This window comes from Triturus cristatus, chromosome 6 (genome assembly GCF_964204655.1).
Source record: "Triturus cristatus chromosome 6, aTriCri1.1, whole genome shotgun sequence".
Taxonomy (NCBI): Eukaryota; Metazoa; Chordata; class Amphibia; order Caudata; family Salamandridae; genus Triturus; species Triturus cristatus.
This window is the reverse complement of record NC_140589.1, coordinates 512,767,254-512,779,946: the sequence shown is the minus strand read 5'-3', so window position 1 is coordinate 512,779,946 and position 12,693 is coordinate 512,767,254. Positions and strand designations below refer to the sequence as shown.

At 39.0% G+C, this 12,693-nt stretch overlaps 1 protein-coding gene across 5 annotated transcripts in view; it reads right to left on the bottom strand.

Moving 5' to 3' along the window:
• RIMS1 (regulating synaptic membrane exocytosis 1) overlaps nucleotides 1-12,693 on the bottom strand; it is a 1,904,179-nt gene that overhangs the window by 496,038 nt on the left and 1,395,448 nt on the right. The window lies entirely within an intron of this gene.

Here is a 12,693-nt window from a genome sequence, read left to right as displayed (position 1 = left end):
ACACTTACAGAACTGGTCATGTACCCATGTAATATGTCTTTAAAGTGGATTGCCATACAAATAATTCACTTCATCAAGCACATTTAATTTGCTTCATCTGTTATAGGTGACATAACCAGATCAAAATGCCCTGTAACCCCTACATGGACCAGAAATGAAAACAGCAAAAATGACAGATTAGGTGGATGTTAGCTCAGTTTCCAAGGAAGCAGCTAAAAGAAAGCTCCCTAACCCTAATGCAAAAACGTCTATGGGACAAATGGAATACATCACATTAAGTAACCATTGCTTAGTGAAGTCTAAGCACCAATAAAAACTGTTTAAATATGATCTAGCAACAGAAAAGGTTACAGAGAACTGGAAAAAAGTTCATGTCGATACAGTGCACAAAAGCAAGATAAGCTAGGAGAAGACTGGTAACTAAAGCAAGTCAATCTAACAGATGGCTCAGAAATATACACTAGGAAGATATGTAAATAGTTGCTTGGACCTGGAATGGAAGGTCTTTGGCAAAGGGGTTTGAAATTGATCTGTGTGTTACTTGTCACATATTACTGGTAACCTTACCTCTTGGCATACAGCCATATTCAATGACCATTCTTAAAATATGTTTTAATTATCGTACTGATTTCAGAATCAAGAAAAAAGAGAACACAGGCATGCTTTCAGCATACTCAAATTTACTCTATAGTAAAATTACATACATTTCAGTTAAGCACATCCATGAAAATCTACTATCTACATTTATAATTTGTTACAATTCAACTTACCAATTGATCATAATTGGTAGAATTGATTACATTTAGTACAATTATAAAATTGGTTACAATTTATTTAGCAAAATTACCAATTTACCAAAACCAATTTAGTAACTTAAACAACTTAATGTGATAGGAGTGAGGCATTAATGGGAGCAGAAAAATTAATTGCGATTTAGAGAACAGGACTATACTAAAAAATAAGTGAAGAAATGGGAAATGATTTAGAAATCATATTATTCTAGTATTAAAAAATGTTAAAGTTCGGGTCAAGAAACCATTCATTTCATTTTCAGTATGTTACCTTTTCAGTGTAGCCATCACATAGTTACAGTACCCTTGGTCCTACGCTTGTGAAGTATACTGTATGATTTATAACATTTGTTGACTCCTATCAGCAGATAATGCACATAAGGCTCTCAGGATATTGCAACAACTTGTTCTTAGGGTTTGGAGTTAAACTAACAATGACACAAACTCAACCAAGCTTATCACATTGGTTGACTCAAAATGCATGTTATTTATTGCTACTTTAGGTAGTCCAACCACTCTACCAGAAACCCATTTCCTATTGCAATATTTCAAACTTTCCTACAAACTCCGTGCCAGTCTTTTACAAAAGAACAGCAATACACAAAATTCAAATCACATCTCTCAAAATATTAGTCTTTAGCACCCATGCTTCATATTTCCTGAAAGGAGACGATTTTCTGATAGTGCTAAAACGTATTTATTTAAACGCAATTATTTTCTGCATTAGTTTGGTACATATATAGGTTTTCAAAAGTACAGTATAAATACATTATTTTCACTCGGAAATCATAAATGTGACTTGCCTATTTTCTTCTAAAGTTTGAGATGTGATAAATGCATTGTCAAATATAAACAACACAAATGCATTTTCAATTCTTTAAACATACTAATATGAAATGTACACTAGTTCAACAATGCGTTAAAGGTCACAAAACCCTGACTTGTTGCCCCCTCAGTATATGGCCACTTTAACACTGTCCTCAAAACAATGCCAGATTTAATTTACTGTAACCACTTTTAGGCTCGATATTTTATTTTCATGTGCAAAAACTATACCCAAACACATTTTGGGGAGAAGAGAAGCAGGAGAATGGGAAATAAAGTATTTTAGGCAAAAGCACAGGAACAACTTAACGTATATAAACACTTACAGAACTGGTCATGTACCCATGTAATATGTCTTTAAAGTGGGTTGCCATACAAATAATTCACTTCATCAAGCACATTTAATTTGCTTCATCTGTTATAGGTGACATAACCAGATCAAAATGTCCTGTAACCCCTACATGGACCAGAAATGAAAATAGCAAAAATGACAGATTAGGTGGATGTTAGCTCAGTTTCCAAGGAAGCAGCTAAAAGAAAGCTCCCTAACCCTAATGCAAAAACGTCTATGGGACAAATGGAATATATCACATTAAGTAACCATTGCTTAGTGAAGTCTAAGCACAAATAAAAACTGTTTAAATATGATCTAGCAACAGAAAAGGTTACAGAGAACTGGAAAAAAGTTCATGTAGATACAGTGCACAAAAGCAAGATAAGCAAGGAGAAGACTGGTAACTAAAGCAAGTCAATCTAACAGATGGCTCAGAAATATACACTAAGAAGATATGTAAATAGTTGATTGGACCTGGAATGGAAGGTCTTTGGCAAAGGGGTTTGAAATTGATCTGTGTGTTACTTGTCACATATTACTGGTAACCTTACCTCTTGGCATACAGCCATCTTCGATGACCATTCTTAAAATGTGTTTTAATTATCGTACTGATTTCAGAATCAAGAAAAAAGGGAACACAGGCATGCTTTCAGCATACTCAAATTTACTCTATAGTAAAATTACATACATTTCAGTTAAGCACATCCATGAAGATCTACTATCTACATTTATAATTTGTTACAATTCAATTTACCAATTGATCATAATTGGTAGAATTGATTACATTTAGTACAATTATAAAATTGGTTACAATTTATTTAACAAAATTACCAATTTACCAAAACCAATTTAGTAATTTAAACAACTTAATGTGATAGAAGTGAGGCATTAATGGGAGCAGAAAAATGAATTGCGATTCAGAGAACAGGACTATACTAAAAAATAAGTGAAGAAATGGGAAATGATTTAGAAATCATATTATTCTAGTATTAAAAAATGTTAAAGTTCGGGTCAAGAAACCATTCATTTCATTTTCAGTATGTTACCTTTTCAGTGTAGCCATCACATAGTTACAGTACCCTTGGTCCTACGCCTGTGAAGTATACTGTATGATTTATAACATTTGTTGACTCCTACCAGCAGATAATGCACATAAGGCATTCAGGAGATTGCAACAACATGTTCTTAGGGTTTGGAGTTAAACTAACAATGACACAAACTCAACCAAGCTTATCACATTGGTTGACTCAAAGTGCATGTTATTTATTGCTACTTTAGGTAGTCCAACCACTCTACCAGAAACCCATTTCCTATTGCAATATTTCAAACTTTCCTACAAACTCTGTGCCATTCTTTTACAAAAGAACAGCAATACACAAAATTCAAATCACATCTCTCAAAATATAATAAACCAATGATACAAAGGTTTAATAGTTGAATAAGACTACCTCTAGGGCTAATTTATTACAACACTCAACTAGCAAAGTTGGTATGACTCCTGTCCTGTAGTGGTAGAAACATAAATATTTCCTTTCATTTTCTTTTTCTTGAATGGAGCAAAAGACGAAAAGTGAGTAAAGCTTTCTTCAGACAATGGGCCTCTCTCTCTTTACACACACACACATACACCCACACACACCTACACACACAGACACCCCCCCCCCCCTTAGGGAACCATAAATTAATTATTTGATTCATAAGTTATAGTGATGGGATCAAAGGAAATTATATCTCCACTCTTAGTTCTTTAAGAACCCTTTTTGCCTTTCTCTATACATCCTCCTTCTTTTGATTTTGTTTTTGAGCCATCCATCATCTTTTTTAATACAATGTTTGTAATGATCAGTGTTGGACTGGAGGAGAGGTATAGCACATAATTGTTGAATTTTAAGAGGCACAATTCCCAACACATTCTGGGCACCTAAGTGTCCCCGTTATGGTCATTAAGTAGAATTTATAGTGAGAAGCCTCATTCACAAAATCAGGATGTGCAGATTTTTCTGACACCAATTTATAATTATAGCTTTGCGAAGTTCTCAAATATGGCAGAGTGTCACATTTATAGATTTTACGGTAGGAGAATGGAAAGAGAGATTAAGGTAGCTGTGGGGTGGGAGGGCACTCAAAATGCTTGAGGCATCTCAGAAGCTTTTGAGAATTTTGAGTTGGTCCATTTCCAACCTAGATCCTAAATCATTCCCTACCCAAATTAGGAGTGGGTTTTCTGTGCAGGAAACAAGAAAGGAACAATATCTTACATTATGAGGGTGTGAGGAGAAAGAGGTTATCAACATTGAAAAATAGCTTTCAGTTGATAAAAAATAGGAATAAAGAAGGTACATGTCAGCTGTACTCATTCAGGTGGCTTGTCAACCCAACAGTCTGCAGAGTAAATGGAGAATTTATGGAAATCGGTGATTTGCATACATTTCTATATGCACTCTGGAGGTATTTGTGAATGTTCTACAAGCAGGAAATTTGTCCAACTTATTTAGGGAAATTTATTATGTGTATGTTTCAGACTTTTTAAAAAGATCTTTATGATTAATTCCCTCTCCCTTTCATTGTCAGTTTTGAGCAACACAGATTTAACAAAAGAAGGGTTCACACCTTGCTGTACTAACATGTATGTCCTGCATTGTCCATTTTAAGACGTCACTATATAATACATCTCTATATAAAACAGTTATTAGCTTGAACCTCACCTCCGCTGCTAATGTTCACACTGACATGTTTCTACAATCTTTATTCCACATTGAAGCATTTAACGTTCTCAGGAACAAGTATTTTAACTCCACTTATGGTCATGATTCTGCTGTTCTCAATTAAATTCACAAAATTCACTGATTTACTGTAAACTTTCTCCTTGCCATCAGCAGATGTGGGATGTGTCATAATTTTTTCATATTGTGTTGAAGATGCGGCTCGTAATTGTGTAAATACATTTTCCAAGAATCTTACAGGATTCCTGTAGAAGGTTTGTGTCAGGCTTGCTTTATGTGGCTGGTATGCACATTAGGGTCATAATCTGCCCAACTCCCAATTACTTTGGTAGTCTATCACACCCTTAGGGCCTGTTTATGAGTTTGGCGTTATGGGAGCGGACCACTATGGTGGCAGCCCGCTCCTGCACCCCCAAACTCGGGGGTGCACCACCTGCCAGATTACAACTTTCCCCGTGTCTGGTGGGCTTTTTTTGGCAGTCCCATGGCGGTGCCTCTGAAAATGGGCACCGCAATGAAAATGACAAAAACAGTTCCTGCACGGCATGGATTGTAAAGTCCATGCCATGCAGGAACTGGAGTGCAGGCACACAGGTGGGCACATACTGTGCCCCCTGCTTGCATACCCATGCACATGGGCAACAGAGGGTCATGTAGAGCCACTTTGTTTCAGGACTGCCAGACTTTTCATGGAGTAAAGACCTCCATTAGAACGCTGGTGGTCCTGAAACTTGAAGTATGCATGGCTATGCAGCAGGAGCACCACCAACATATTGTTGAGCCCCTGACCACCGCACGACCACCAAGGAATGGCAGTTTCCTGTCAGCTGCAGTGGTGCAATCGTGATCCTACCGCCAAAGTTGTAATTGGGCTGTCAGACTACCGGTGCATTAGTGGCTGGACCGCCACTACCACACCCACACCAGTCTGGCAGTGCTCGCACCACAGACTCGCAATTTTGCCATCTCTGTTCTTTTCTTTGCATCTCTCCTATTGTTTCTATGCTGGCTAGCACAATCCTTAACACATGCGCTCAAAATTGGCAATGTTAAAGAAAATATATCTTGAAGGAACAACGGATTGGTAATTTAGTGGATGTACAGCATTGAACACTTGTAATATTCTTTCATGACTTATCATATCATGCAAGAAGAACAAGTCACTTACATTTGGTAATGCTCTTTCTGATGGATACTTTAACTGTATATTCCTCACCTTATAAATATCACCCAGACACCAGACTGCATCCAGAATTCTTTTAACAGTAGTGCCATTGTGTGCCTCCACGTTGGCCTCGATATGCCCCATAATTGATGAAGCAGAGGGGCATATGCGTTCCACCCCTGCAAGTCATGGTCAATTTCTTTCTTGACTCTTTTTGTACTCTTGAGTCCGGCATCTTTGAAAATTTTGGAATGCAGGTTGAAGGAGTCTGTGTTCCTCTTTCGAGGGTTGAGGTGGGGCAGGAACGTTGGGACAGTGACAGATTGCTCAAAGTGAAAAGGCTTCATATTGTCTATAGACAGGAAGGCCGCCCTGGTCCTCAACATAAATTTGCCTGTGAAAAAGATTCTATAGGGTGGCCACACAAAGACAGCCTGGAGCTTATCATGTGGTGAGTTGAAGTGATCACAATGAGGAAGAAAGTTTGGAGACGGAGTACAAAAAAACAAATTAGAGCTATAAAAGGGGCATGCAAAATGCAGAAGATATAATACAGGGACTTAAAAATATGGCGACAATAAAATGGCTATAAAGCAGCCCACAATTATTCCATGCATAACTCAACTCAGTATGAGGACAAATAGGAGCCTTCCACCAAGGAGTCAGGTCCGATTTTGGCTCGTTAATCGAGAACCCCAATGATATCAGTATATTTGCCACCATCTAGAGGAGGTTTATGACTGACTGGCCAGCCTGCCTTCAACAGCCAGTTGCTGAGTTAGGGGATAACTGGTATCGCCAACCTCTGAAGATTAGAGATAACCACTGCCATCACTTTCGTGAACACACAAGGGGTACTGGTAAGGCTAGCACAGCAAACTGAAAAGGCTGCTGACTGACCTCGAACCGCAGGTAATATCTGTGGGACCTCAGGACAAGCTCATAAACATGTGCATCCTGCAGGTCCAGGGTAAACATCCAGAATCTAGGGCAGATATAGCATTTAGAATTTGTCTTTCCATATGAAGGTATCAGCGGGTGAAAATTGAAAATAGGATGAAGGCTTCTGTCCTTCTTGGGCTCAAAGGAATATTTTAAGTAACAACACATCACTAATTCTCTTGATGGCCCCTTTAGCCAGGACAGCCTGTACCTCTTGCAGCAATATGAATAGGTGCTTCTCTGCAAACTGAGGAGGAAGCTGTGGTGGGATGGAAAGAAAGAGTACGGCATAACCTTGTTGGAAGATCTGGAGGAACCATCTGGAGGATGTGAGAGACTGCAGACATGGTAGAAAATGTCTGATTCAGCCTCACACAGGGTGGTGGTGTGCTGCTAAGAGCAAAATAACGAAGCTTAGAAGTTGATGCCGCAGGGGCGGGACACTTAGAGGAACCATGCCCTGGTGACCTACACAAGGACTGCTTGATCCCTTAGCATGAAAGGACTGGGTTGACTTTTTTGGTGGTTGTTGAGCCTAGTGTTGTCTATATGTCAACTGTCTTGAGTAGACTTTATAGAACGATGAAGGGGAAACTGTGGAGCAGGGGTATAAATGCCCAAGGAAAGCCTCATATCTATATTTTCCTAAAAGCATTTTTCACTAAATAGGCTGGATTGTTCAGACATCTTAGTCATAAGGGATGCCTGCAAGTCCCCAGAAAAGTCCACATCCAGGCATGGCAACAGAGCACTACACTAGTGATCACTGCTCGTCCAAAGCAATCAGAAGTTTTCAAGCCCTAATTTCATATTTGGCTGCATTCCTGCTGCCATGAATGTTTTGAGCCAGAGACTCAAAACTCCTCTGGATCTACCGGCAAGATCTTGCTGGCCATGGCCCATATGCACATAATGGCCTAATAGGCAGACTAGACTGACCGACCTCAAGCATAAGCTGAACGAAGAGAAAACACGCTTAACCAAGTCCTCAGTCCTTTATGACTTCTTGTCTGAAGGAGTCATGGGGAATAGATAAAAATGTACGTTGCTGTTGGAAGCCTGGACCATTAAACTCTCAGGAGTAGGATGCTGTGTAAGAAAGTTTGCAGCATTTGGCAACCTTTCTTTTCACCAGTGGGCAAGACCAAGGCTTAGCCCAATTATCGGTAAAGGTATCAGTGAGGGCTTCTGTAAATGGAAGTAATGACTTAGATAAGGCTGGCACAGTATGCATCACCTCAGTAAAAACATGTGTTGACATCAAAAGGCAATTGTAGGGTTAGGACTTCAGCTGCACGTCTAATCACTTCTGGCAAATAAAGCACACTCCTTTGCTGAGAGTCTAACGGTAAAATCAACCCTCTATCAGGGAAGTATCAAGCCACTGGCCTCCTGCTAGTTCATATAAATACTGTCAACCATCCTAATGTGGACAAAAATCGTCCCCATCAATATCACCATCAGACATAAAGATAATGTCATCGCTGAGGAAGGCTACGTGGAAAGGAATTGTTTTGTCTGAATCAGATCCCATAGGTATTGGGTGTACTGGACGTCAAGGCGCGACCTCGGTTGGAGTCAATACGGATTCAGCTCAAGGGTCAGACACTGCAGGTCTTGGAGCCAAAGTGGAAGTCAGCATTTGAGTGAGTGTGGAATCAAATGTGGCTTCCATGGACTCAGACAGTGCTAAGTAGGGATCAGCTGCAAGTAACCTGACTGGGGGCCCCTACTGAGCCCTAGGGCTCAAAGGTCTGCTAGAATGAGCTGGAAGAGTGCCAAAAATATGCAGCACGGCCTCCTTAAAAATCTAGACCTGTTGCATCATTGCCATAATCCTGTGAAATTTGTGGCTCAGGGGGAACAGTTGTGGGGGATTGGTTTTTCAAGTGGGGATCAGGAGTGAGACCAATTGGAACCTTGATGTTCTCCTGACTTCTCCTTGGACAGAAAGTTGTGCGATGGGTTGAGTTCTGCTTTGACTTCTTATGCTTCTTCTTCAGCTTGCCGGACAAGTTTGACTACAAAGACAGCTTGCTGTGGGAAAGGCCTTGAGAGTTGGAATGGGTCTGCATCCATAGGAGTGAAGCTTACTCAAGTCTGTGACTTCTTTTTGTATTCAAAGACGAACAGCTTCGCTTCACAGGCCTGTAATCACCTTCATGTGCATGACAGCATAGTTTGTGTATGGCCTGGAGTCAAGCACCGAGTCAGACACCAGAGGCCCTGTTTGTGCGAACAGCATAGACATCTGTTTCCAAAATTCGAGGCACGGCTCAACCCTGTAGTCTTTGGTGGGGACATTGTTCCCTGGCACAATGGAAAAGGAATTGGAAATGGTTTGTCGAGTGACGAAAAAGGGAGCGGAGCTCTGGATCTGCATTGGAAGGCATGGAAAGACAGGAACTGATATGGGTGAACAGGGCCGGTGTTTCTATGCAGCTCTGCTCTGGCACTTCTGCAGCAGAACGAGCCAAAGGGGAACCTCACTACACCATGTAGTGGTGTACAGGATGACTGCTGTAAAAACATCCAGCTCCAGTCCTTGTGCCTGGTGATATTTTAGTGGTGAGTAACTTGTAGTTAGAAGTATCCATCGGAAAAATGTATTAGCTGTAAGAACTATATTTAATTTCAACTGGCAATTTCCCTTATTTCATCCATTTTGATGTGGTCTTACAGACTCTTCTGGGGTACAAAACAGATCTGTCGTGGAATAATGAAAGGCATTTTTTAATACCATTTATCTGGCCACGTGCATTGCACAGCTGTGTTATGGCAGTGAGGTCTGGGGGTATGTCAAGTTGGATTGGATTCAAATGTTGGAGAATAATTTTTACGTAAATTGGTCCAGGTCCCTGTCTACCCCAGCCTTTTCCGTGAATGCGGAGCTGAGCCTTGAACATGTATCGGACTTGATATCTTTAAGTCCACTCCTGTGCTGGATTCAGATCTGGAGCAGGGCGGACCTAAAGCTAAGCTGGTTGATCCTTGAGGACTGTTTGGCCTCTGGATCTGGTACAAAGCATACCGTGCATAGATTATGTTAAGTCAGCTTTTTCTTCCATAGGTAGGACTGATATTTTTGTGGACCCTACCTCTCTCTCCGTCTGTGAGCTGGGGAGTGTCAAAAAGTTGTTTTTGGAATGCTCGTGTTTGAAGAGAAAAGGCTTAGAACTTCAGAAGCCATCAGTTCGAGGTCACATGCTTTTATAAACTGTGCAGGAAATAGAGCCATTTGTGGTCATGGTTCGTTCACAGCATGACAGGTTCTTATTGGCCAGGTTTAGGTTCAATCAACTGCGCCATTTCTTGGAAACTCTATGTGGGTGGGTACAGCATGAGGAAAGGCCACCCTGCGGCTGTGACAATTTATCTCCACAGGATATGCTGCATTTTATAATGTTTTGCTCTTATTTCAGCTGGCCGAGTAAGCGTTTTTTAAATCCCTTGTTGAAATCTTTGAATTTGAAACAAGTTGGGCCACCCTGATGTATCTTCAGATGCGCCCCATTGACTATCTGATTTTTACTGTTTTATCCTTTTCACAAGCTGTTTCGGTGTCTAGGAAAACAGGACCTGATTAATTGTGTTAATGTTCACATTTTATGGGCAATTATACTGTTTGTTTTTATTGACTTGGAATTTGATCTTACTGTCTTTTGATCTGTATTCTTTTATGGTGCTTTTATTCACTGAGTAAAGATTTATATTAATTGATTGATTAATACTACTACTTCTTTCTATTCCCTTTTAGAGCAGCAAGACAATGCAGATAAAAGCTTTCTTCTAGACACTGAAATAAATATAAGTGATCTAAGTGACCTCGTTGTTTGCAGCAACACTGGCATCTTTCACTATTTATGGAATTATTGTGCTGCCAGCATTTGAAAATAGTTTGACTGCAGACTGTATGGCATGAATTCCTGCTTCATCCAGTCACAGTGGAGAATCAAGGAGACAAAATGCAAAGAAAAAACATGCTGCTGGGAGAAGGGGTAATCTCAACAAACACTTATTAACCTGCCTAAGGTAAAGATCTACATACTGCTTTACCACATGCATATATATATTTGTGCAAGTGATTTTAAATGCACAGGTGTGAATTTAGTGATGGGGCTAGAACATTTTTCTGAATGAACACACATATTTTTATTCTGAGGAAAACATACGAAAGTCACACAAAGATGCTTTTTCCTGTACTGAATATGAAGATGACCGAATTGGTTACTTTTTGCAAAAGAGAATGATATGAAGACCTGAAGGGGAATGCAGGATCCTATACAGGAATCCAGAGCATTGGCCAGAAAGGCTATTATCTTACTTCTGATAATATAACCTGAAAGTATATAATAAAGCTTTACCTGATGGTTTGTAACAAACTAAAATATCCAATATATCAGTGCAGGGTTGTGCATTTTGGAAAGAGACAAGAAAGCAAATGAGGTGAGCACACATTTATCTTAGGTCAACTCAAAGTAAGCATAGGTTAGAGGCACTCCACAAGCAGTGGGAAATGAATGTGTTGAGGCAAGGAATGGTGCTGAACATAAAATAGGTAGAGCAAGCACACTTATCCACTATCTAACATACTGTATCTGCACAAATGTATTTTTTTTCTAAATAGGCAAACTGTACTACTTATATATTTGGTGTCTACAATTTGTATACACTCGTTTTGAAAAGCTTATCACAATAAAAAAGAGCATACCTAGAAAGTAGTACATTATGAAATATAAGTGGGTTCTTTATAAATGCACCTTTAAAGGCAACTTACTTTGAGTTTTAAATTACACTACTTGAAGGTTTTAAGCTTGTCTCATGGGGTACTCGCTTGTCAATTGACAGGAAAACTGATCACTGTATTTGTGGGACCTTAACATAAATTGCATCATTTACTGAGATTCCCAGTGAAACCTTTTCATTATTTTACTTCTACATTCCCCTTGGTCCCTTTTTGTTCTATACCCGCAGCATGTTTTGGCAAATCCATATTATTTTCAAGCAGTGAAGTTTCCATAATCAGTATTTTTTTTTAATTTAAACTAGTTATTCTAAGATATTTTGGAGATAACGAAACACAAGAATATGCAAGAAGAGCATTATGAAATAAATATGACAAGAGAAATGTTTTGAGTCACACAAAGGTACATGAACCTTAACACAAAATTCAGTATAACCTAAGGTTTTCCATATAGAACTCAAATGTATGGAACTGTATCTTTTGCATATAAAAGCAAGCATAAGATATTAGAACCAGAATTGATTTACAGCTGAATTGTGTTATGAGACCTCTATAACGTACCTAATAACGTGTAGACCTTTAGCAAACCACAGCACGACTCTCAAAGGCATTCACGCTCACACAATGCAAAGTAACCAGTTTACTATAATGCTAAAAAGTGGTGCTTATTATAATAATATTATAATATATCTACTGAACTTCCCCCTTCACCTGCTTGATAATCACTGATTAGGTCCCCAAGTGTCTTGGAATGCCCAAGAAAAACACTGTGGGTTATTATGCCAGGTTCTTGCAACAAATGGTTAGTTCATTTAATTACAAATGTGGTTACTGCCTCTGCTTTTACATCACATTTTTGTACACCAACAATAAATTCAAATGAAAACAGTAGTAATATGTATATTATCAGTGCTGTGAATGCACATACTACTGGACATTACACCCTAATTCTATTTGTTTTCTCTTGAATCAGAGATATTGATATACTACAACGGATGAGATATGCAATGTTGATGTAATAACACACTGGATTACATGATGAAACTGTATTGTGCACATTGAATGATCATCTACAATGTATGTAGTATGTAACCAAATGCTAATAAAAATTAAGTTACAAAAAAAAAAACTATTTGTTTCTTATCATGTAAAAAATAATGCTGGGTTTC